The 23,069-nt window shown below is 44.0% G+C and overlaps 2 long non-coding RNA genes across 2 annotated transcripts; one reads left to right on the plus strand and one right to left on the minus strand.

The window, feature by feature from the left end:
* Window positions 1–256: 256 nt before the first annotated feature.
* On the minus strand, window positions 257–16,245 carry LOC140214130 (uncharacterized). Its single transcript, XR_011891075.1, has 3 exons — window positions 15,865–16,245; window positions 15,170–15,343; window positions 257–437 (listed from the first exon to the last, which is right to left on the minus strand). It is a non-coding gene; the product is annotated as an uncharacterized lncRNA (long non-coding RNA).
* On the plus strand, window positions 9,625–15,175 carry LOC129381574 (uncharacterized). Its single transcript, XR_008609743.2, has 3 exons — window positions 9,625–11,663; window positions 11,764–11,832; window positions 12,255–15,175. It is a non-coding gene; the product is annotated as an uncharacterized lncRNA (long non-coding RNA).
* Window positions 16,246–23,069: the final 6,824 nt, after the last annotated feature.

Consider the following 23,069-nt stretch of genomic DNA (forward strand, 5'->3'; position numbering starts at 1 on the left):
TCTCAGTTCATTTTCGGACACCTTATCCTTCAACATGGTGCATTCACCCGAGAGGGAGCTGTTCTCGGCCTTCAATTTAGTATTTTCTGTTTCAATTTCTTTCAATCGGTTTGTCATATCTTCAAACGTTTTGATCATGGAATCAAGAGAAGCCTTGACCTTGCGGAGCTCTTTCCGCAGTTCCCTCTCGAGCGACTGGTGCATTTCAGACAGGTCATGTTTTAGATCCTTTACAAGTTTGTTTTCTTCTGAGCGCGACAAGTTAATGGCAAAAGAAAGGACAGTACACTTCAGTGGCAGCAGCAGCAGCAGCAATGATAACTATATATGCTAATAAATCGCGGTTACTCATGTATTACATGGGAGTTGAGCAGCTATACTTCATACATCATGTCTGCAATGGCTGTTCTCCAAGTTAGCCAGGCTGAGGTAGTGCACTGCATTGAATGAAAGGCCATGCATTAATAAAAATGTGTGCAAAATTTAAAGAAAATGCAGATGCTCAATGGCACAGTCTCCGTCAAAAGCTTAGGCGGCCTAGCGTCCAAAAGTTCTTCGGCCACTCCGTTCTTACAGGAACTTTAGACACATCTGTATAGAATTGCTCAACGAACTTGCTTTTAAGATCCTCAAGACAAATTTCTATAGAACATTTCTATAGAATTGCTTTAAAGATGCTAATAACACATTTCTATAGAGCATTTTATACAGTTGCTTTTGAGACCTTAAGTACAAATGTCTTTAGAACCTTACTATGGAGTTGCTTTACAGACCCTAACGACAAATTTCTGTAGAAGATTTCTATGCAGGTGCTCTGGAGACTCTACAGGCAAATCTCTACAGAAACTATGTTGATGGGTAACGTGCTTGCAATTTACAGAGGTTCTAGAGAACTGTGCTGCAGGCATTAAGGGCTACAGTAAATGTAGGGGCAAAAGAATTGCCGATACAAACACAAAGTACTCCATTTTAAATATTTATTGCACTTCAGACTAGATACATGCTTCATATGTTACGTACACACTGCAGACTAAAAATTGCAACACACAAACTAGCTGCCAACGTGATTCTCAGGTCAAGCTGGTGGTCGTAACGTACAAAACATGAGGGGAAAAGAACCAGTGGCAGACTGAAGCCCAGAAATAGATTCATATGAATGTGCACAAAATATAGGTACACTGCAATGTTATGTGTCAGCCCAATGAAACCACACAGCATTTTAGCCGAAGTTTAAGTGAAAAAAGAACCCTGCCAGTCCTTGTAGAAATGCAGAAAATAGTGGTCCTTGCAGAGAAGTACACCGCATATTGTAAAAAGTTTAAAAAGCTTGAATTTTGTTGTGAGGGGAAACATTGAGACCAGACCCAATATTCCAAAATTATGGTAGGATATACAAGACAGACTGATGCCCACAATGCCTAAGGAAAAGATTTAGCTCGGGAGCTCCTATCGAATACATGTATGTGAAGAGTGAAATCGTCGTTCTGTGCAACCATGGGACCGAATTTGATTAGGTTTGTTACATTAAAAAAATGCGGAAATCATAGTTTTTACATTTAGGACATCAATTCTTGCTAAGAACTGCTGAAAAATGTGAAATTTGAAGAAAGACTGTATTCAGAATGCAACTGTAGCTCAAAAAGAAAAAACAAAAACTAGCACAATTCAGTTAATTCTGCAAATCAGAATTGGCCTCGAGCTTTAGCTCAGGGCCAACTCAAATTTCCCTACTCCTATACACGTAAAATGCAGAAATGCCTTTGAGACAACCACAGGACTAACTTGAATTACATTTGTAGCATTTGAGAAGGTTAAATTCTAGTGGTTGTAGGAAGCAGAACTGCTTTAGAGCCTGGAGGTAACAATTATTGAAAACTGGCAGGTTAAAAAGATAGTAAAATAAAACCATTAAGTTTAATTATCTAGAACTCTGCGCCAAAAACATATATCGCAGTTCTCCACACTGCATCTCGTATGTCTATAGTCAAGAAATTTGATATGTGAATTTGCAGCTAATGTGAAAATGTTACAACGTTTATGAGCATTTCGCACATCCTACTCACAAATTAGTGATTGCATTTTAGAGCAGCACATAATACATCAATTTTGCCAACTTCAATTACAGTATTAGGTGCAACTAACAGAACCGTGATATCCGTTTTTATTGAAGAGCTGTTACCTTTATAGCTTCGTTTCTTGAAATTTTGCAATTTTCATGAATTTGTATCGAAAGCCGACTAGTTACCTCACTGATCTCTACTATAGGAGGCTGGATGGGGCTTCAAGCGTGCGCAACTGAAGCCACTGGAAGTGAGAAGCCTTGTCCTGGAAGTTGGCCATCAGCAGCTTCGCAGCGCTCGGCATGTTTTCTTTTTCTGCCACAATATGCCTGCTTGTTGTGCCGTGAATTCTACAAGTAGGTCGGAGAAGCCTTCTGGAAAACCGTTTCACGCGTGATCAGTTTTTTTCAAATCAGTGTAATTTGCAATGTGTGCGCGCATCCAGCAAAGCAGAGCAGATGTGCTACAAGTTGGCTCAATTTATTCACAGATTTCCGCGGTCTTGGAGTGATTTGTGCAGCTGATGGGTTGCTAACTTAAGACGAGGCAAGTGGAGACCATCACCGAGAAGCGGGCTTTGTAGCATCCACTTCACAGAGTTGTGCTTTGACCGGATGGGAGCACGACTGCTTGCTGTCCCGACTTTTAGGTATTTCACAAAATGCTAGCTAGCGCCCCCTACCTTGTACACCACAATCTGCGGCCCAAAGTGAGCCTAGTAGTGGGGTGGTGCTGGGAATTTTTGTTGCTGTTGAGAGTGTGCGCGTGATCATGCAATGGCGAGGCTGTGTGAATATGAGTGTGAGAGACGATGTGCGTGTTTGACGGAAGCCATGTGCGAGTCCCTGTGCGACAGACTTGAGCCCCTGCATTGCTTCCAGTGAGTATTCTTTCTTGCTTTTTTTACCACTAAATAAAATCATATGCATTCAGTCAAGCACCATTGTGATCTGCGAAACTGTGCTTTTGACAATACCTCAGAAGTGGGATTACTAGGCCTAATGAACTAAGCGGCACCATGAATAGAAAGGAAGTTCGGAGTGATAGCGCCCCAGCCAACAGTGACAAGAGTGGCATTACTGGTGAGAATGTGCGTGAGGTGGTTTCACCCATGGATGCCGACCAAAGTGATGGTGTTACCATGTGCGGACTGTTGAACGTCCTTATAAAAAAGGGCCACATGCTAACGATTTCGCTGGAATGCTAGACTCTATCAGCGACGCCACAGCCTGCGTCCGTAGGTACGCCCGGTGGAATCGCTGCATTCCAAGTAATGGCCAACGTAAGCAACAATATAAGAAGCTTTCACGGTTGCAAGGACGCACCTTCTGCAAAGGATTGGATTGAAAATCTCCATACAACTGTGATGCTGCACAGCAAGCCTGAGCCTTTCATGCTTGAGACAGCAAAGTCCCGTTTGACTGGACTGGCGAGAGACTGGCTGCGTTCCAGTATATCTGAAATCAAAACTTGGCGCAACGAAAGCTAAGTGGCCTATTTTCACGCTAAGGTGTGGTTGTGCAGGGAGGTAAACTTGGATTTCTCAGACGCTCATGAGCAGGTAATCACAGGACTATGTCCGAAACAACTCAGCACAAGGTTGCTCTGAAAAAGCCATGATGACGATGACGACATCCTGCATGATCTTTAAGAATTCGAGAGGACTGAGCGTAAAAGGCAAGTGTTTTTCAGTTGAGTGCGTGACCATAGAGCAGCGAGCAATAAAGCATGTGCTCAGAACACGAGAGCGCTGTATGCAAGAAAACCACTTGACGAGGGAAGTACCAAGGACAGGCAACCCCCTCTGTCTAATGAAAGGGGAAAGCGAAAGTGCTACAACTGTAGCCAGTACAAACATATGATTGTTCACAACCAAAACGACCAATGAAATGTCTCCTCTGCAATGGCATAGACCACACGAAGCATCACTGCAAGGGGGCAGTGCAGCATAAGAAAGTGAACACAGTAATTGAGCCAGTATGCGAAATCAAGAGCGCAAGTGTTTTGCTGCGTGCCTCCGGAGCAGCACGATGTGGCATAGAAATTGTTCCTGAGATAACAGCACTGTATGGTTTTGGAAATACAGTAAAAACTCGTTAATTTGAACTCTGTTAATTCGAAATCCCGGATAATTCGAAGGTTTTCTGCGGACCCATATTTTCCAATGTAAATTTGACCGGATAATTCGAACCAACGGCCTAGGCCAACTTGGTTAATTTGAAGATTTGGGATGCTATGCGGCAATTCCCGATCCCCATTTCACCGCAAACCCGACGAAATGACGGCTATCCGGAGCCGCAAGGTTACGCCACGTAGCAATCGCGATTATTTATAGATGAAACGCCTGACCCGTAGTACTGCTAGCACAAAAATCAGTCCACGGTACACCCCGCGCACCGCCGAAACGCGCGCCTGTAGAGGAGATGTGCTTCACTGCAATGCCGCGGCCATACTGGTTTTTGTTATGTACTTTTGCGTCCAGCTGCACATGCTCCTCGCAATCGCAGCAGTCGCAGTGTCAGTGCGTGTTCTGTGCCGCTGTCACTGGCCCATTCTCTCTTCGCGCCTGCGGTGACGTGTGTGCACGCAACCCCGGTCTGCGCTGCTTCTTTGTGTGCGGTGGTTAGGGGTGTTGCAGTTAGTGTGCTGTTCTTTTTTCTTTTTCTGAACTGTGCAGAAGTGCCAGTGTGCAAAGATGCCAAAGTATAAGACTAATGCTGCAGCAGAAGTTCTGCTTGATCCGAGAAGCGGGTACGAACACGTGTTCCAAGACAGAGTTGGCTGAAAGGCACAGCATGCCCGTCTCGACGTTGTCCACAATATTGAAGAACAAGTCGAAGGTACTGCAGGCCTACAGCAAGACGAAGCGGTTGTGAGTACGGGCTCCCATGTACCAAGATGTGGAATTAGCTTTACTTCACTGGCTGCAGAAAGCAAACGCAGCCCACCTTCCCATCAATGGAATGATACTGCGGGAGAAGGCCAACGACTTGGCTCTACAACCTAGGCAAGAAGAGTTCAATTGTAGCAATGGATGGTTCAGCTGTTTTAAAGAGCGCAATAATTTGACCTTCGTAGCCGTCTGTGGCGAGAACGGCAGCGCAAACGAGAGTGTCGTCGACGGCTGGAAGAAACACACGTTGGCTCCGTTGCTTAGCGAGTATGGTGCAGACAATGTGTACAACCTTGACGAGGCAGCCCTTTTTTACAAAATGCTGCCCACTAAAACGTTCGCAGCGAAGGACACCGTGGTCAAGGGTCTAAAGCAGGGCAAGGAAAGAATTACTGTTCTGTTCGGCTCAAACATGTTCGGTAAACACAATCTGCCGCTACTCGTAGTTGGAAAGAGTGGGAAGCCTCGAGGCTTTAAAAATGCACTGTTGCTGCCAAGGGATGAGCTTATCAACCGGCACAACAAGAAAGTCTGGGTCACAGGCGCAATATCTGAAGATTATTACGTTCGGCACCTTGACCGCAAGTTCACGGCCAACGGCAGGAATATACTCTTTGACGTTGATAATTGCTGGCGCATGGCGACATCCCACACCTGAAAGCTATCAGGATGGTATTTCTTCCTTTGAACACCACGTTGATATCGCAGCCAATGTACCAAGGCGTCATTCACCACACGAGCAAGATTTACCGCTACCACCTGCTCAAGCACATGCTCCTTTGCTACAACAACGGCAAGGAGTACTCAATCGACCTCCTCGGGGCCACATGTCTTATTGTGTACGCATGGAAGCAAGTGGAACCCACTTTGATCATAAGGTGTTCCGAACACGCTGGCTTCTCGAAGGAAAGCACCGTCAATGCCGATGCTGACTATTCACGTGCACTCGATGAAGAAGGAGCCGAGTATTGCGACCGCATCAATATCAATGCACTCTGCACAGAGGATAGCGAATCCAGTGTAGTCGGCTGCGCTGAGTATCTGAACTTTGAAAATGATCAACAAACATGCTATTCAGACTTGGAGAATGAAGCTACCGCTGATGTGACCATGTGTGATGACAGTGACGACGAAAACACTAACGAGCCCTCCCGAGCACCCATTCTCAGGGAAGTTATCGGATCGCTGAACGTTATCTGCAGTTTTGTTGAGTGCCACGGTGGAAATTCTCAAATGCTGCACGTAGTTGGCCAGCTAGAAAACATGACCCTTGGAGCCTCAAACTACAGGACGCAGCAAACCAGCATCTCTGATTACTTTAAGTAATTCAAAGATCGCCAAATAAAGGTAGCGCATTCCTGTAGCGAAATTTTTTGCCTGGGTTGCAATTCTTTGTGTGTTCGGTTAACTTGAAAACCCGCTTAATTTGAAGACTTTTTGCAGTCCCAATGACTTTGAATTAACGAGGTTTTACTGTAGCACCATGCCTGCAGCAAAAGCATTGGAAGGTGCAGGGCTGGTTTATGCATCGACGGTGTTTTGCCAAAGGACATACCCATCCTCGTAGTCTCAGATGAAGCTCAATCTGTCAGTTTATTGGTAGGAATGACATTCACAGAGTTGCCTTACATGTTGCCTTGTATGCAAGAATGGGAGGTTCTCTGTGGTTTTGGCATTGTAGTAACTCTCCATTTGTTCAACTGGAGCCCTATGAAAGTCACTAAAGACTGCAGCTGACAGTCAAGGAGGAATGCATACTCTAGAGGGATACCGTAAGCTGGATTACATTGTCTACGGAGCAAAGGATCAAAACTCCCATCGTGTACAGACACTGTGGTCCAGGTGTCCTGCTTGACATGACACTCGGAGAAGTCACTGTTCCCATGCACCTAGAGGGTGATGGACAGGCTTTTATATAGAAGAGTCAACCACTTGGACTAGCAACACCAGTAGAGGTACTACAGGTTTCTGCTCGAAGCTCCATTTTTGATGACACTGAGTAGGGAAGGAAAACAATGAAAGAGCACCTGTGCCAATTGAACAACAACCGATACGCCGTTGTGAAGTGTACGTTGGACCCTCTGTGACAGAGTAGCAGCATTCAGAACTGGTGAATGTTTTGAAAGAATTCCACAAGTGTTTTGCAATGACTCCAGCAGAATTGGCTTGCACAACAATGCTCGAGATGGAGATTGTAGAGGCTCTGGGTAGCACCCCTGTTGCATTGCGTCCACGTCGGACAAACGCAGAAGGGCGAGAAACAAACAATCGGAAGAATTGTCAAGGAATGGAAGGACCTTGGCATAATGACCGAGACGAGTTCTGATTATGCCAGCCCTATGCTCGTAGTAGATAAGAAGAATGGTGGAAAGTGCCTTGTTAATGACTACCGCAGGCTTAACATGCAAACCGTGAAGTATCCCCTTCCAAACGTAGATGATCAGTTCGAAGGCCTCGCAGTAGCTACCTACTACACAGTTCTGGATTTGGCTGAAGGCTACTTGCAAGTGTCCTTGACAAAAGAAGCCAAGAAGAAAACAGTGTTCATCACTCCGGACGAAACTGGTTGATTTAAACAAATGATTTTTGGTCTAATAAATGCGCCTGCAGTGTTCCAACGGCTTACGAACAGAGTGTTCGGACCACGATGTGGTGAAATCGTGAGGTGCTGTCTAGATGAAATCCTCATACCAGCAAATGATTGCAGTTAAATGGTTGTGCAATTGTGTCAAGTCCTATGGGCATTCAGGGATACAGGTTTGACACTGAGGCTCAGCAAGTGCTCATTTGTAAATGACAGTGTGGACTTCCTGAGGTTCCGTCTGATGGGGGGACAGGTACAGCCAGGCGGGGTCAAAACAAAGGCAATACCCGAGTTCTCAACCCCAACGAATGTGCATGAGGTAAGGCGCTTCCTTGGACTGTGTGGTTTCTTCAGGAAATTCATTCACAAGTACGCCTCGGTTGCAGAACTACTCACAGGACTAACCAAGAAGGAAGCAATATTTTAATGGAAGTCAGACCAGGGGAGCAGTTTCCAAGATCTGAAGAGGAAACTTATGCCAAAACCAGTGTTGCAGCTTTTTGATCCTAAGGCAGAAAATGAACTGCAGACTGACGCTAGTTTGAAAGGGCTAACAGGAATGTTGCTGCAGGAAAAGGGTAACAATTGGCACCTTGTGTACTGCGTAAGCAAGAAGACAACTGAAACAGAAAGCAGATACCATTCCATGAGACTGGAACTGATGGCCACTGTGTGTTGTGTGGATCAACTGCGTTTCCTACTCTTGGGTATACATTTCACGGTGGTTACAGACTGCCAAGCCCTCATCTATCTGAATGCACAGCGTACACAGAAACCACAGATTGGTTGGCGTGATTTCATCCAGGAATTTGACTTTACAGTAAGCCATTGACTGGGTACACAGATGGAGCATATTGACTCATTCAGTTGAGAATCAGTGGAGTGTCCGAATGATATTATGGATGATCTTTTGGATAGACACTTCAATGTGTGCCTGACCTGTAGTCTGGAAGAACAGATATTTGCCACTCAAAGAGGAGATGCAGAACTATGACAACTTATACGGATACTTGAACAGCCGGAACACCACTCGAGAGACGACTAGAACAACACAAAAGACTATGTGCTCAAGAATGGTTGGCCACAAGTATCGATTGTGACAAGACAACGGTAATGGAGTTTGTGCTACCAAATTGCATGAGGAAGGCAATCGTGGTGTGATGTCATGATCTGTAGGTCATTTTTTGGTGGACTGAACTTTGGCAAAGATCCGAGATACTCTCTGGTTCCCTCGAATGCACAACTATGTGCGAAAGCATATCTCAGAGTGCTTTGAATGCGTCTTCAACAAAGTCCCCCGTGGGAAGGAAGGAAGGGCATCTCAACTCCATTCTGCCTAGTAAGCGCCCCTTCGAGACAGTGAACCTGGACCACATGGATCCATTCATCTCAAGCAAGAAATGGAGCCAACACCTTCTAGTAATCGTAGACAATTCGACTAAGTTTGTGCATCTCTTTCCTACTCGTGATACTTCGACAAACCACGTACAGCGCAATAGAAGAATTCATCATCGAGAGAGGTCTTCCTCACACCATAATTACGGATCGAGGCAGTTGCTTCACTTCAAGGAGTTCTGTGCAACGCAGGCAGTTTGACACCTGAACTCGTCATGTCACCCTCAAGCTAACAGACAAGTAGCATGAGTGAATCGTACTGTGTTGCTCGTCATCACAACAGCAATGACAGACTCAGAACACCACGATTGAGTTGCTAACCGAAGTATGTGGAGTGCAGCTTAAGGGGGAAGAGGTACTAAAAAAACTTTTTTAAGGATATGAATTAAATTTTCGCAGTTAACTTATTTTTATAGGCCGATTTCAAAAATGCAATTTTTTTTCTATGATAAATATTGTTTATGATATCCAAAACAGGCTGTTCTTTGTTTGTAGCCTAATTAGCTAAATAAAATCAATTTGAACGGTAACGTACAGCACACAGAATCGATTGTGAGTGTTCATAGTGTGTCATAAGCTATATATCATTGTTTTAGGCCATTTTGATGCAAAGTTAGAGATTGTCAAACTTCGTCATATGAAATGCCCATACTGATATTTTTAGATTATCAAGGTGGGCATTTCTTGTGACTAAGTTTGACAACCTATAACTTTGCTTTAAAATGGCCTAGAACGACGATTCACAGCTTACAACACACTATGAACATTCACAATCGATTCCGTGTGCTGTACCATACCATGCAAGTTGTGGTTAATTAGTTAATTAGGATCCAAACTAATAACATCCTGTTTTAGATATAGTAAGATATTCATTAAGAAACGACAAAATTGCATTTTTGCAATCAGCTGGTAAAAATTTATTAACTGTGCACCTTTCATTCAAATTGTTTAAAAAATAAAAAGGTTCTGAACTGCCTTGTTTCCCCTTAAACAACGCTGTGAGTAAGACCTCAAGGAAGACCCCTCATGAAATGCTTTATGGTTACAAACCCGTCTTTTATGGGTAAGCCCTGCGAGGAGAAAACAGATGGTGAAGACACTTGGAAGAACCAAAGCGAACTCAGAAAAACTGCGCGGCAGCTCTTACTGGAGGAACAAGCAAAAAGTAAGCAAGCATACGATAACTGGCCTTACCATGCATAGATGTATGATGTGGGCGAAGTGGTATTTATTAATTTAGTGTCCGAACACACAGGAAATTCTACTAAAACAAAACCCAAGTACCGAGGCTCCTTGGTGATAACCGAAGTGTTGCCTGCTGACACGTACAGAGTAGCAGAGCTGAACGAAAACACTGGAAATAGGTACGCAACGACATTGCACATTTTGCAATTTAAGGTGTGGTTGACAACAAGTAAAATGCCTTATCTAGACAACAATGAAGGGTCAGATGAATCTGACCACCCCCTGGACCAGGATCAGTACGACAAGCCTTTGGCAGTTAGACGCCCACGCAGGCAACAAGTAGTACCTGCCAGATTGCGCGAGTGCATGCCATAAAACAGGTAGTGTTTTCTTATCTGCGATTACATTAACGAGGACATTAAGATATCAGGACGGCCAAGTGTTAGCTATTTCACAAGCTGCTAGCTAGCGCCCCCTATCTTGTACACCACAATCTGTGGCCCGAGGCAAGCCTAGTGGTGGGATATTTTTGTTGTTGTTGAGAGTGTGTGTGCAATTGTGAGATGACGAGGCTGTACGAATGTGAGCACGAGACCGTGGGTGTGTTCAATAGATGCCATGTGTGATTATCCGTGCGACAAACCTGAGTCACTGCGTTGCTTCCTGTGAGCATTCTTTCTCTTTCTTTTTTTTTTTTACTTAATAAAGCCATTTGCATTCAATCAAGCACCATTGCAATCTGTGAGACTATGCTGTCGCCAACGTTACGATACTCAGTTTTACACCCCACATGCAAAAGGTAAGGACGTGATGTTCTTATATGCTCCTATTGATGCTAATAGAGTAATCAATTGTGGCTGATTTATGTTGAGTGGTTTTATTTCAAGTTCACATTCAGCACTGCCCATAGTATTCATTCACATGACATTGCCAAGCTTGCAACAAATTCTACAACTGCACAAAGTGTAAATCAGAGTTGCAAAAAGTTGTTGGTTTTGTGTATAGAGCAGTGTTACGTATCACGTGGTTTGAGTGCACCTTGGATCTGCCTGTGAAGTATTCTAGATAAATAAATGCACATACAAAATGACTCGAACTCCTTTTAGCGCTTTGAGCTGTTGTAGATATTCGGCACTTAGTAACTTTTCACTTCACCCCCCCCCCCCCACTCACCGCGTCACTTTGCACAACAGGTAAGCACTGTGTTAAATTTCAATATTAAATGCACATATTAGAGAAACCTGCACAGAGGAAGTCGCCAAAATGGAGAGATCCGGACCAGGATGGAGCTCCAATTGAAGATGTGACAAACAGTACAAACTTGCCACAGGAAGCTTCCCGTAATGTATGTGGTATTTTGAAAGCCAACCACAAAGAGAAGTATACTTCAGCCAAACTTGAAGCTAAGATATATTTGAATGCCTTTATTGGAGAATAGTTGCTGTGGTCCTATCAAAGAAATTAAAACACAAGAAAGGGGAGATGATGAAAAGAACAGTCTGTATATCATGGGATCTTCACAGTACCAGCGGTCATATGAAACCAAGTAAGGGTGCACGAATGGTTATGCTTGTTGTAGCTAACAAAACTGCGAAGGTGGATGAGAAACAACATTTGATGTTTTATAAAATTGTTTTTACACACAGGTTTCTTCTGGAGTGGATGCATTTGATGGAATCACTGTAACCCTGCAAGAGGAGCCAACTACATCTGTGGTAAGATATTTGCAAAACGGTAATCATTTGGCGCATATCACCTCAAAAAATACTATCTTTATGCCAGTATATGTTCACCTCCTCATCTGGTGTCTGAAATTGTCATTGAAAGGGATGGCACTATCTAATGTGTGCATCCTTTCTTTTTATCTGGCACCATCAAAAACAGGTACAGTTATCCACCTATACATTTGCACTACATTCTTTTAAGAACTGCACGTGAGACACCGACTGAGCCATAAGTTAGTTCTTCAATATATTAATATACTATTACTATTCAAGCATCTGACTCGTGCTAGCATTCATTTCTTGGCAGAGTTGTGTTTACTGCTTTTAAATGCAGAAACATTTGCATGAAAGCTTGAGCAGTGCTGGTTGAAACATTTGTTAAGTGGTCAATGTACCATGTCATTTGCTTTCAGGTTCCTAAACATAACTATGCTCTCATGGAGACACCACGCACACTGCAGAGGAAGCTAGATTGTTGTTCAGCATAAGCTACCACTGAGAGAAAAAGGCTGAAGCTCAGCCAGCAACGAGAGCGTCGTCTCAAAGTTAAAGTGCAAACATTCATCAAGATTATCAACAACCTGTTGTCTCTTCTTTCTCTCGAACTTGTTTCTGAGGACGCTTCTGTTATGCTTGAAAAGGCAGCTGTTCCTCTAGAAGTCATCAAGCCTTTACTGAAGAAAACGCCAACTGGACCCAGCAAGTCTGCGAAGTTGAGCGGAGAGAAGTTTTCCCCGGTATTGCGTATGTTTGCCCCAAGACTACAACTCTATTCAAGCAAAGCTTATGCCTACGTTAGAGAAACTTTTGGTTGCTCGTTGCCTCATAAATCAACATTAACAAAGTGGTACAGTGCCCTAAATAGGGATCCTGGTTTTTACAGGAGAAGCAATGGATGCCATTGAAGCAAAATCTAAAGAAACTAGGCTACAAGGCAAGGAACTTCCTTGCAGCCTCTTTGTTGATGAGATGGCCATAAGGAAGCATGTTGAATGGGACGGCAAAACTTTCAGGGGATATGTCAACATAGGGACCAACATGGATGATGACAGCAACAATGTAGCAACAGAAGCCATTGTCCTTATGGTCGTATCCCTTGACTCCCATTAAAAAATCCCTTGCGGCTATTTTTTGATCAATAGCCTTTATGGGAAAGAATGTGAAAACCTTGTGAAGCTTTGTTTAAACAAGCTGCATGATGCAGGGGTACCTGTAGCATCATGTACATGTGAACTGCAAAGTAATTTCGCCATGTTTGCAAAATTGGGTGCATCGATTTAAAATGGTTGTGCGAGAAACCCGTCATTTCCTCATCCAGCTACTCAGGAAATGTGTACCACTTGCTCGATGCCTGCCACATGATGAAATTGGTACGAAACATCTGGCTGCACTTAAATGCCTGAAAGACACATCTGGGTCACTAATAGCATGGAATTAGATTCGCCTGTTGCATAAGCTGCATGGGATGGAAGCCCTTCATGTTCCTAACAAAGCTGCCTGCTGTTTATATCGACTGGCAGAAGCAAAAAATGGAGGTGAACCTTGCTGCCCAAATGCTAAGCTCCAGCATTGCCGATGCTATTGATTTCTGCCGTGAAGACCTTTGGCTTTTTCAATTCAGAGGATCGGAAGCGACAGTGACTTCTATAAGATTATTTGATCGGCTGTTCGAATGTCTTAACTTTCGCAAGCATATTTCTAAGGGGTTCAAAGCACTACTTCACCCTGGCAGTAAAGACATACAAACTGGTTTGAGAAGGCAAAAGACTACATCAGTGGCCTTACTGACGCATTAGGAAACCTTATTTGTGAGACAAATTGGAAAATCGCTTTCCTTGGATTCCTAGTGACCATTGAGAGTACCATGCGTCTTGCACGTTCACTCCTCCTTGGAGAACCTCCGCCTTTGTTCTATGTACATACATACAAGCTCTCTCAAGATCACATTAAACTCTTCTTTAATGCTATGCATTCCAAAGGGGGCTTCAACAACCCCACAGTACCACATTTTGTAGCAGCCTATAAGTGCTTTGTTGTACATAATCATGTAAAGGGTGGTCAAAGGAATTGCACATGCCTTGATGACTCGCGAATTTCATATATAAGCAGTCAGATCAGTGCTCCAGATGAACTTGATGTCACAACAGAGAAAACAAATGGCACCAATGATTCCCTAGAAATTGTCAACTTTTCAGAGGAAAGTGAACGGAATGTCTTCCATCTTTATCTATATATGTGGCCAATACTACTGGCTATATTGCTGGCTTGGTATGTCGAATGGTACAGTGAAGAATAACTTACTCGCCATGCCAGCTCGTTACAGTTTCAGAAACGTGCTCAATAGCACTTTCGAACAGAAAAAACAATCTTGGTCTCATGAAGCCGTTGTAACCCACTTCTTACAGCTGTCAGCTCACAGAGGAGGGAATTCGACAAAGAAAAGCTGGTTGGGAAAAAGCTTCCTAAAAACAGATACATTTCTGCAGTCGTTACAGTGAATGTAATGAGGCATCTTTCAGGACAGCTTGAGAAACTCTGCTCAGAACTCTGCGAACACATGCTCGAGTCAGCAGCAGACTCAAACCACTTTGTGCGCCTTGTGAAGTGTGTTACTGCATGCTATGTAAAGGTACGGATGCACTACATGGCAGAGAATACGACTGAGAAACTGTCCAGACCAAACGTTCAAGAACGGCTGACCAAGCTCTTTCTTTTTACCAAGAAGCAGTAGTCGGCATTAAGTTTGTGCACAAAGAAAGCTGCCAGCATTTTTTTCTTGTATAGTAAACAAGATGTTTCCTGCATTAACCTATATCCTCTGTACCACTTCCTTGCACAACTGATAGAGTTACCACATGAACTGAAATAAATCCAAGAGTTTACTTAGACAAGCTTTTCATTATTCGCCACTGCATCTTTGCTATGTGTTATAGAAAGGACATCAGTGAGGAGTTATAACACAGTTTACTGTAAACTGGCTATGCCACTCACGAGCATGGTTAGCTTTAACCCCCTCAAAGCGCAAAGCAGCAGACACCTCCTCCTTGGACAAACCGGCTGGCGTCTCCTAACTTCCGGTGACTTCACTTGCATCCGCTGTAGGTAGCAGCGATGCGGCATCAAGCAAAACTATAGTGGAGATCGGTCAGTTATCTACATAAAAAATCTTTCATCATGCTACTGTGCTATGCAAATGATGATTTTTTGCATAACATGTTTACTTTGACGTAACAATACTTCTCCATTTTACGCAGCTTCTTCCTGAGAGCCTGTAAAGTATTCACGAGATATAAATACATGAATGAGTAAACAAATAAATATTGTTTGCCTTAGCATTCCAGCTTCCACCAGCAGCATGACCTCTATGGAGGTTTGATTACTGCTCACATGTTGCAAGTTCATTCTGACATGATTGACCACTATTTCACTTCCTGGGAAAGCAGCGAGGGAAGGCTAGTTTTTGGCCTCATTGGTTCCGCCTGGCACTCGGCAACAGTGGAGCCTGCAAAACACAAGTGAAATTATCTTTCAGAAGGTGTAATGAACATTATGCCATAATGTCTTGAAAAGAAGGCTGTACTTGTAGCAAGCTGTGGTTGGCTTACATTTCTTCCGCTACAACTGTTCGTAAACCGAGAACCTCGTAAGCAGAGATTATGCACTACCTCGAAGCATTTATAAGCGAGGATACTTTACTAAGAAAGAATCGGTGAAAAGGCAGATGCGTCGTTACTATGCAACTTCGGCAGAAATGCGGCAGCTCACGCACAGGCGCACAAGATGAACACGATTATTTCCGAAAGTAATCTTTCTAAGCGGAAGAAAACGCTTATCAGGATTATCAATTATGCACTGAGGAGATAAATTCGGTAACTAAATTCTGACAACCAGCGCAGACCAAGCATCGGCACGGGTTTCACTGTTGCCGTGGGTGTTCTACTTCCTACGTTTTCAACGCACACACACGAGAATCACGCACAACACGCGCGCACGTGCGTGCATTCAGCAAGCACGATTGCTTACATTTTTAACAGTACGATGAGGTCGAAAGGCGGTCTCCAAGTTGCCAGTGCTGCGTCGACGATGTTACACCCAGCATAAACGGCGTCGAGTAGTGGACGAGCTAAGGCACGCTAATAATACGCATTATTTCTTTGCGACGTTCACTAAACTTTCCACGACAACCAGAGACAAGGGGAACGCACTCCACGTTCGTCCGCAAAATCGTTGGTCCGCATTTGGCTGGTGCGCCACGCATATAGTGAGTTTGCAGTGAGACGCAAGCTACCTTCTGGCACTTTCGTGCACGCGAATAACGTCACATTTCATTACAGGAAACCTAAAAACACGATCAACCAAACACATCCAAGGAGTTCACACTACGAGGTGGGAATGTTGGCAAGTACAGACTTCGGATTGCCTTCGATCTTCTGACAAGTGGCGCTTGCTTTCGGCGCAGTAAACAAAGATAAATTAAAATATTTGCGTGTAAAAGCGCATTTTCTCAAGCAGTGTTTTATAAAATGTACAATAGATTGCATGACTTTAAGCTTGAAATTGTTTACCATCGGGGCACACCAGGGTATGCATTGTTCTTCAGTTCTGCTCCGAATTTAGCAGCAAAGCATAATTATTTTTTTTTTTTTTCAAAAGCAATAACAAACATGCATGTAGTTATACCAAAATACTCAGCAAATATTTATGGAAGTGAAAATTTTGTATCTTGAGAAAATTTTTGCGCCTTTGAGAGAAATGCTAAAGTGTCGTCTGCTACAACGCCAGCTAGTTGAGAACGCCAGATTTTTCTCGCAGAAGGTAGGCACTTGCGAACTCTCTCGTTCTTTCGAAAGTCTTCGTAGGCTCTCACGATTGCTTAAAGTCTTCAAGTACTTCAAGCACATCTGCTGCAGTGCTTGATGGGACGCTTGTGGCCTCTTACGAGTATGCTTAATTACATCTTACGTTAAAGTATCGCTTCTTCTGAAGCTCAAGCCAGCAGCTCTTATGGCGTGGCTTACCCGTTTTGCGACCGCAGACTACAGCCAGGAAGCAGCAACCTTTCCTACCACAAGTAAGTTTGCGTTCTCAAATGTCCTAAAACACGCATTCCAATGAGCACATAAACGAGCAGTGTGTAATGAAGCCCTAAATCAAATTTGATTATCAAGCCACTAGAAGTACAACTGCCTATGTAATAAAAGAAATGCCTTATGCAAACAGTTAGCCGCCTTTCCACTTTTCTCTGCAGAAAAAAAAAATGTTGTTAACGCAGCACATGGGCGCAGGTAAATTTTAGAACTTTAATGCTCGCAGTGCAAATATAAGCATGTGTAAGAAGATAAACTGCTGTAGCAAAGCAGTAAGTTGCATCTACATACTGACCACGCAAAGAGCGACACAACGAAATATTTTACGTGCGTATGGTAGGAGAAGAGATCAGTGTGGATCAGAGATCAAACGGGGAAACCCAATATTCTATTTGACATTAAGGTAAAATAATGGAGCTGTGCAGGCCATGTAATGCGTAAGGCATATAACTGGTGGACCTGTAAACGCCGTCTTCCCACAAGATAGCGTCAGTCGATGCAGAATATATCGCTATGCATTTTTATGAAAGCCCCACAAGCTAGCAGATCTAGCCCCATAAGCTGCCCGTTTGACTTTACGCGCCCTTTCCAAAGAGAAGCGTTCCAGGTGGTGCTGCCGCCTGACGTAAGTTTAGGAAAATAATGTTTTCATGTTTGTTATAGCCTCCGTGATTTTTCCCTTTCAGGCTGCTTTCGTTAGAACTGATCGTTCGCTTGGGCTTCGTTGCTTCTGAAAGCTTCCAGTACTGCGTCATTACATTGAAATGCTGGCAAACTTCGTTGTGTCACAGGTGTGCAATTATGCAGTTTCCGACCTGGCGCCAGATACATCAATTCCGCGTCAACTTACTTTTTTATTTATTCATTTATTTATTCCAAGCAAAAAACTGCCCAGGAGGTGCTGCCATCTGACGTAAGTTATGAAAAGTGTTCGGGCGCTCATTTCGCTTCTCAGCTCCCGCCAGATATGAATGCTCACTTCGTTCCTCGGCCACAAACGGCAATTTCTAACGCCATCTAATTGCCCGCTTTCCGATGGCTCCCCACCGCAGCTTGCGCACATTAGACAATCGCGTTCGAAAAGGCCCCGTATAAGTGGATCATTGGTAATCTTTCATGACATGGTCGTGCTACATGAAAGCCGATTCCCGTCTCTTTTCTGAATATGTTGGGCTCAGTGGTTTGGAGGGCCTCGTTTTCTTTACAGGTGTTAAACTATGTTGTTAACAAGCTGGCGCTGCCAGATTCGTGACGTTGGCACTATGTAGTTCCTTGCACGTTTCAGTTAACGTGCCTTTCTTGAAAGAAAAGTTGACAGCTATGTGCTGCCACAAAAGGCGAGTTGAAATGCTCTGTCGCTGGTTTCGCTTCGTGACTCTACGTGTTCTCTACCTTGGCTCTGGCTAAACTCCCAGGATTATGTGTAGGGGCCACGAATTTCTTTCGGGGGCGGCACCCACGTGACTGGGTGCGGAGAGGGGGAGGATGGTTGGGAACTCCGCATACTGACGAAGAAATTTCGTGTGTAGGGAGTGGGGTAGGGACGTGGCCGGTTTCCCATCCTCCTGCTACGCCACTGATTACGCCCGGATCTATATTCCGGTAGTGTGTAGTGTACCCCTTTACCTGTGCAGGGTTCGTGCCTACGGCTGGGCTGCAAACGAAGTGGGAGATAGAGTAAATGCAAGAGCTATTTTGCACGTTACAAATTACAGAAGAGAGTATAGCGAATGAGAAATAAATGCAATATTATGATTTGTTTACTTGTGAACATTCAATGCACACATTTGAAAGAAGAAGTGTTGACGACGGAAGCAATTAATTACATTCGTTCAGTGTCTTTTATGTATTTGAGCTTGCAGCAACGTGCAGAATGAGCGAGAATAGCCGCCGAAAGAGTCAGAAACTAGCAGCACTAACTGCACGTTTGAGTTTACGCGCCTTTTGTAATGAGAAGTGAACTACGAGGTGCTGCTGCGTGACATGAAATTCAAAAAAGAATGTTTTGGCACTATTATAGCCTCTGTGATCGGGCACTGCCATGGCGCCACGACGCAGGTTTCGCTTTGCAGTTCCTCCTGCCAGAACTGATTCGTTATTTCATCGAAAGTTCTCATGAAGAAACTGATGCATACCCCCCCCCCCCCCCCCCATCTCCACCGCCCCATGAAAACTTTCCGCCTATGCATTCGTTCTCTGTCTTTGATGCACTCGAGCTCAAAACAGCGGACAAAATGAGTGAGAATAGCCGACATAAGAATTAGAAACTAGAAGCACAAGCACAACAAAGGAAGCTGCATGTTTGACTTTACGCGCCTTTTGCATTTAGAAGCGGTCCTGGAGGCGCTGCTCATGGAGTAATAAATACCCTAGAGGTAAATGGGGCGCTAGTGTTTACGGGGGTTGTCTTGAGCGTTTCCTCAACCTTTATGGAGATGATGGCAAATACAGGCTTTGGATTGCCTTCGATCTTTAGACTAGTGGCGCTTGCTTTCAGCGCCGTCAACAAAGCTATATTAAAACATTTTCGCGTAAAATCTAATTTTACTTTGAAGAGTTTTATATAACGCACAAGACATTCCATAAAATTTGTATAACTTTGAGATCGAAGCACGGTTTACCACCAGGGCACACCAGGGCTATTCTGTTCCCGATTAAATGTCAGTCAATAATTAAATATTTATTTTTACGAAAGCAATGACAACCGTGCATGAACTTATACAAAAATACTCATCAAATACTTATGGAAGTGAACATTTGCTTTTTCTGAGAAAAGTGTTGCGTCTTTGAGAGAAATGCTAAACGTGTCGTCTGCTACGACGCCTGTTCGCTGCGAACACGATACTTTTCTCGCAGACCGTAGGCACTTGCGAAGTCTTTCGCTCTTTGGAAGGGCTTCGTCGGCTCTCACGATTGCTTTACGCCTTCAAGCACATCTCCAGCAGTGCTAGCAGAAATCCCCGTAGCCTCTTACGAGTATGCTTCGATTATTATATTTTATGTTGACGCGTCGCTTCTTCTGAAGCTCGAGCCAGCAGTTGTTATGGCATGGCTTGTCGGTTATCAGCTCTGCAACAGCAGACTACAGCCAGGTAACAGCAACCTTTCCTACCACAAGTAAGTTTGCGTTCTCAAATATCCTGCAGCACACATTTCAATAAGCACATGCATAAACGAGCGGTGTGTTAATGAAGCCCTAAATCAAATTTGATTGTCAAGCCACTAGATGTACAACTGCCTATGTAATAAACAAAATGCCTTATGCAAGCAGTTAGCCGCCTTTCCACTTTTCTCTGCAGAAAAAAAAAAAAAATATTGTTAACGCAGCACATGGGCGCAGCTAAATTTTAGAACTTTAATGCTCGCAGTGCAAATATAAGCATGTACAAGAAGCTCAACTGCTGTAGGAAAGGAGTAAGTTGCATCTACATACTGACCACTTAAATAGCGACTGAAAGAATGATTTTGCGTGCAACGGCAAGAGAAGAGGAACGTGTGGATTGGAGAACAAACGGGAAAACCCGATTTTCGATTTGACATGAAGATTAAATATTGGAGCTGTGGAGGCCATGTAATGCGTAGGGCATATAACCGGTGGACCGGTAAACGCCGGCCTGATTAGTCATCCCACCAGAAAGCGTCAGTAGATGCAGAATCGCGACGCATTTTAATGAAAGCCGCACACGCTAGCAGCGCTAGCCCGATCAGCTGTCCGTTTGACTTTACGCGCCTCTTGCAAAGAGGAGTGGTCCAAGTGGTGCTGCCACCTGATGTCTGTTTAGAAAAATAACGTTTTCACGTTTGTCATAGCCTCCGTGATTTGGCATTGCCATGACGCCACAACGTTGGTTTCGCTTGTAAGCTCGTCTCGGAAGTAATTGTTTACTTCTAAAAGCTTCCAGTAGAATGTCATTACGTTCAAATGGATGAAATGCTGGCAAGCTTCATTGTATGACCGGTGCGCAATTATGCAGTTTATGGCCTAGCGCCTGATAGTGCTATTTTAGAAGCTTTAATTCGCGTCTAGGTGCTCTTTCTTTTTTTTTTTTTTTTGCACGCATATGTTGCTCAGGGGGTGCTGCCATCTGACGTAAGTTACAAAAAGTGTTTCGGCGTTAATTTCGCTTCTCGGCTCCCACCAAATATGAATGCTGATTTGTTTTCCCCGGCAGCAAAGGGCGATTGCAACGCCATCAAATTTTTTTATTTCAATTGGCTCCCGATCACAGCTTCCGCTAATCAGGCAATCGCGAGTAGGAATTGATTATTAGTATGATTGTATGACTGGGCCCTGCTCACTCACGAAAGCCGATTTCTGTTTCGTTCGTAATTTCTGAAGATGTTGCGCTGGGTGGTTTGGAAGGCCTCGTTTTCTCACAAGTGACAAATTATGCTTTGTACGATATGATATAAATTCACATAGTATGATATACATTCGTAATGTAGGTACAAGTTCTTTGCATGTTTCAGTTAACGTGCATTTCTGGAAAGAAAAATTGTTGAGCAGGTGCTCCCACTTAACGCAAGCTTAAATGCTCCGTCGGTGGTTCAGGTGGTTTCGCTTCCTCACTCTACGTACCAGCCTGGATTAGCCGTGTGTGTCTGTGTGTGTTTCGGGGCGGGGGGAGGGAGGGCGTGGCGTTTTTGCTACTCCCCAGCTACACCAGCAATAACGCCTATATATACTGCGCAAGGATATTACCTGCGTAGGCCTCGTGGCTTCGGAAGTGCGGCGAACGACTAGTGAGATGGAGTACGGGAAAGAACTGTTTGGCAAGTTACAAAGTGCAGAAGAAAGTGCTGAAGGAGGAATAAGAAATGCAACACTAAAAGTTGTTTACTCGCGGATGGTAACATTCAATGACTGATTTAACTGAAGAGGCAATATTTGACGATGGAAGGCATTAATTCAGTTTGTTCATGGTCCTTGATATATTTGAACACTATATAACGCACAAAATAAGCAATAATAACCGGCATATGAATGAGCAAGAAGCAGAAGACGGAGACCGAGCTGCATGTTCGAAGGGGAAGCGTCATCAACACCTTCTGCCACATGATGGTGAAGTAAAAAAAAGAATATTAAAAAATGCTATGACGCTATAATAGCCTCCGTTATCTGGCAATTCCACGGCTCCACGATGTTGGTGTCACTTGTCTCTCGCAAGAACTGTTTGCTCACAAAAGCTTCCAGTGAAGCGCCATATTATGTTGAAAACGTTGAAATGCTGCAAAACTTCGTTGGGTCGCAGGTTTGCAATTAATCAAATTACGACCTGGCGCCGTATACTGCTACTTGAGGCTCTTTGCATCAACCTGCCTTCTTGATTTTTAAAGCAGAAGCTGCCCCGAATGTGCTGCCGTCTGACGTCTGTTGCAAAAAGTTTTCCGACGCTGGTTTCGCTTGTCGCCTCCCGCGAGATATGAATGTTCACTTGGACTTCTCTGTCGGAGGGCTGCAGGGCACACCTGCGGTACCATTGAAGCTGAATACTAGAAATAGGGACATCGACTAACACCGCCTCTAGCGGTCACTCCTGCAAAGATGCGCGTTCTCTATGGGACAGTGTCGTTTCTCGCGAATAGCTTACCATAAAAGCAAGCTTTCAAAAACAAAAAGAAAAAAAAATGCCCGGGCAAATAGGTTCTATGCGCTTAGCTCGACATCTCATGCAAGCAGTACCATTATTTACTGCCAAAATCCCATTCCAAATTGTGTGCGAAGTTCGAAGGATGGAAGTCTGTGGAAACGTCCAATATCTGGTGGCCTTTTTGTGACCAGGGAAAGAAAGAAAAAAAGAAGAAGAACGGTTTGCGATAGACTACTGCGTCGGTTGGTATATTCTGTGGGATTTAGCGACTTCAATGACTTATCTTTCATCCGGTTGCAGCAGCAGCGCTTGATATGGGAAACAAAGTCGTTCCAAAATCGTAGCTTTGGTAACCAGCTGCAGGAATTCACCGTGGTAGATGTATAAAACTGGCTTCGCACCATTGCAGCTCATCGAAGCGATAGCCGAGCCTAAACATAGAATGGTGGGCAGAATGACAGGCACACAAAGAAGAGGCGGCATTCATGCTTTGGATGGAAACGTTGGTCCCACTTTAGAAGGTTGGTAAGGATAGGCACCTCAGCAAAAT

The sequence above is a fragment of the Dermacentor andersoni genome, chromosome 11 (genome assembly GCF_023375885.2).
Source record: "Dermacentor andersoni chromosome 11, qqDerAnde1_hic_scaffold, whole genome shotgun sequence".
Taxonomy (NCBI): Eukaryota; Metazoa; Arthropoda; class Arachnida; order Ixodida; family Ixodidae; genus Dermacentor; species Dermacentor andersoni.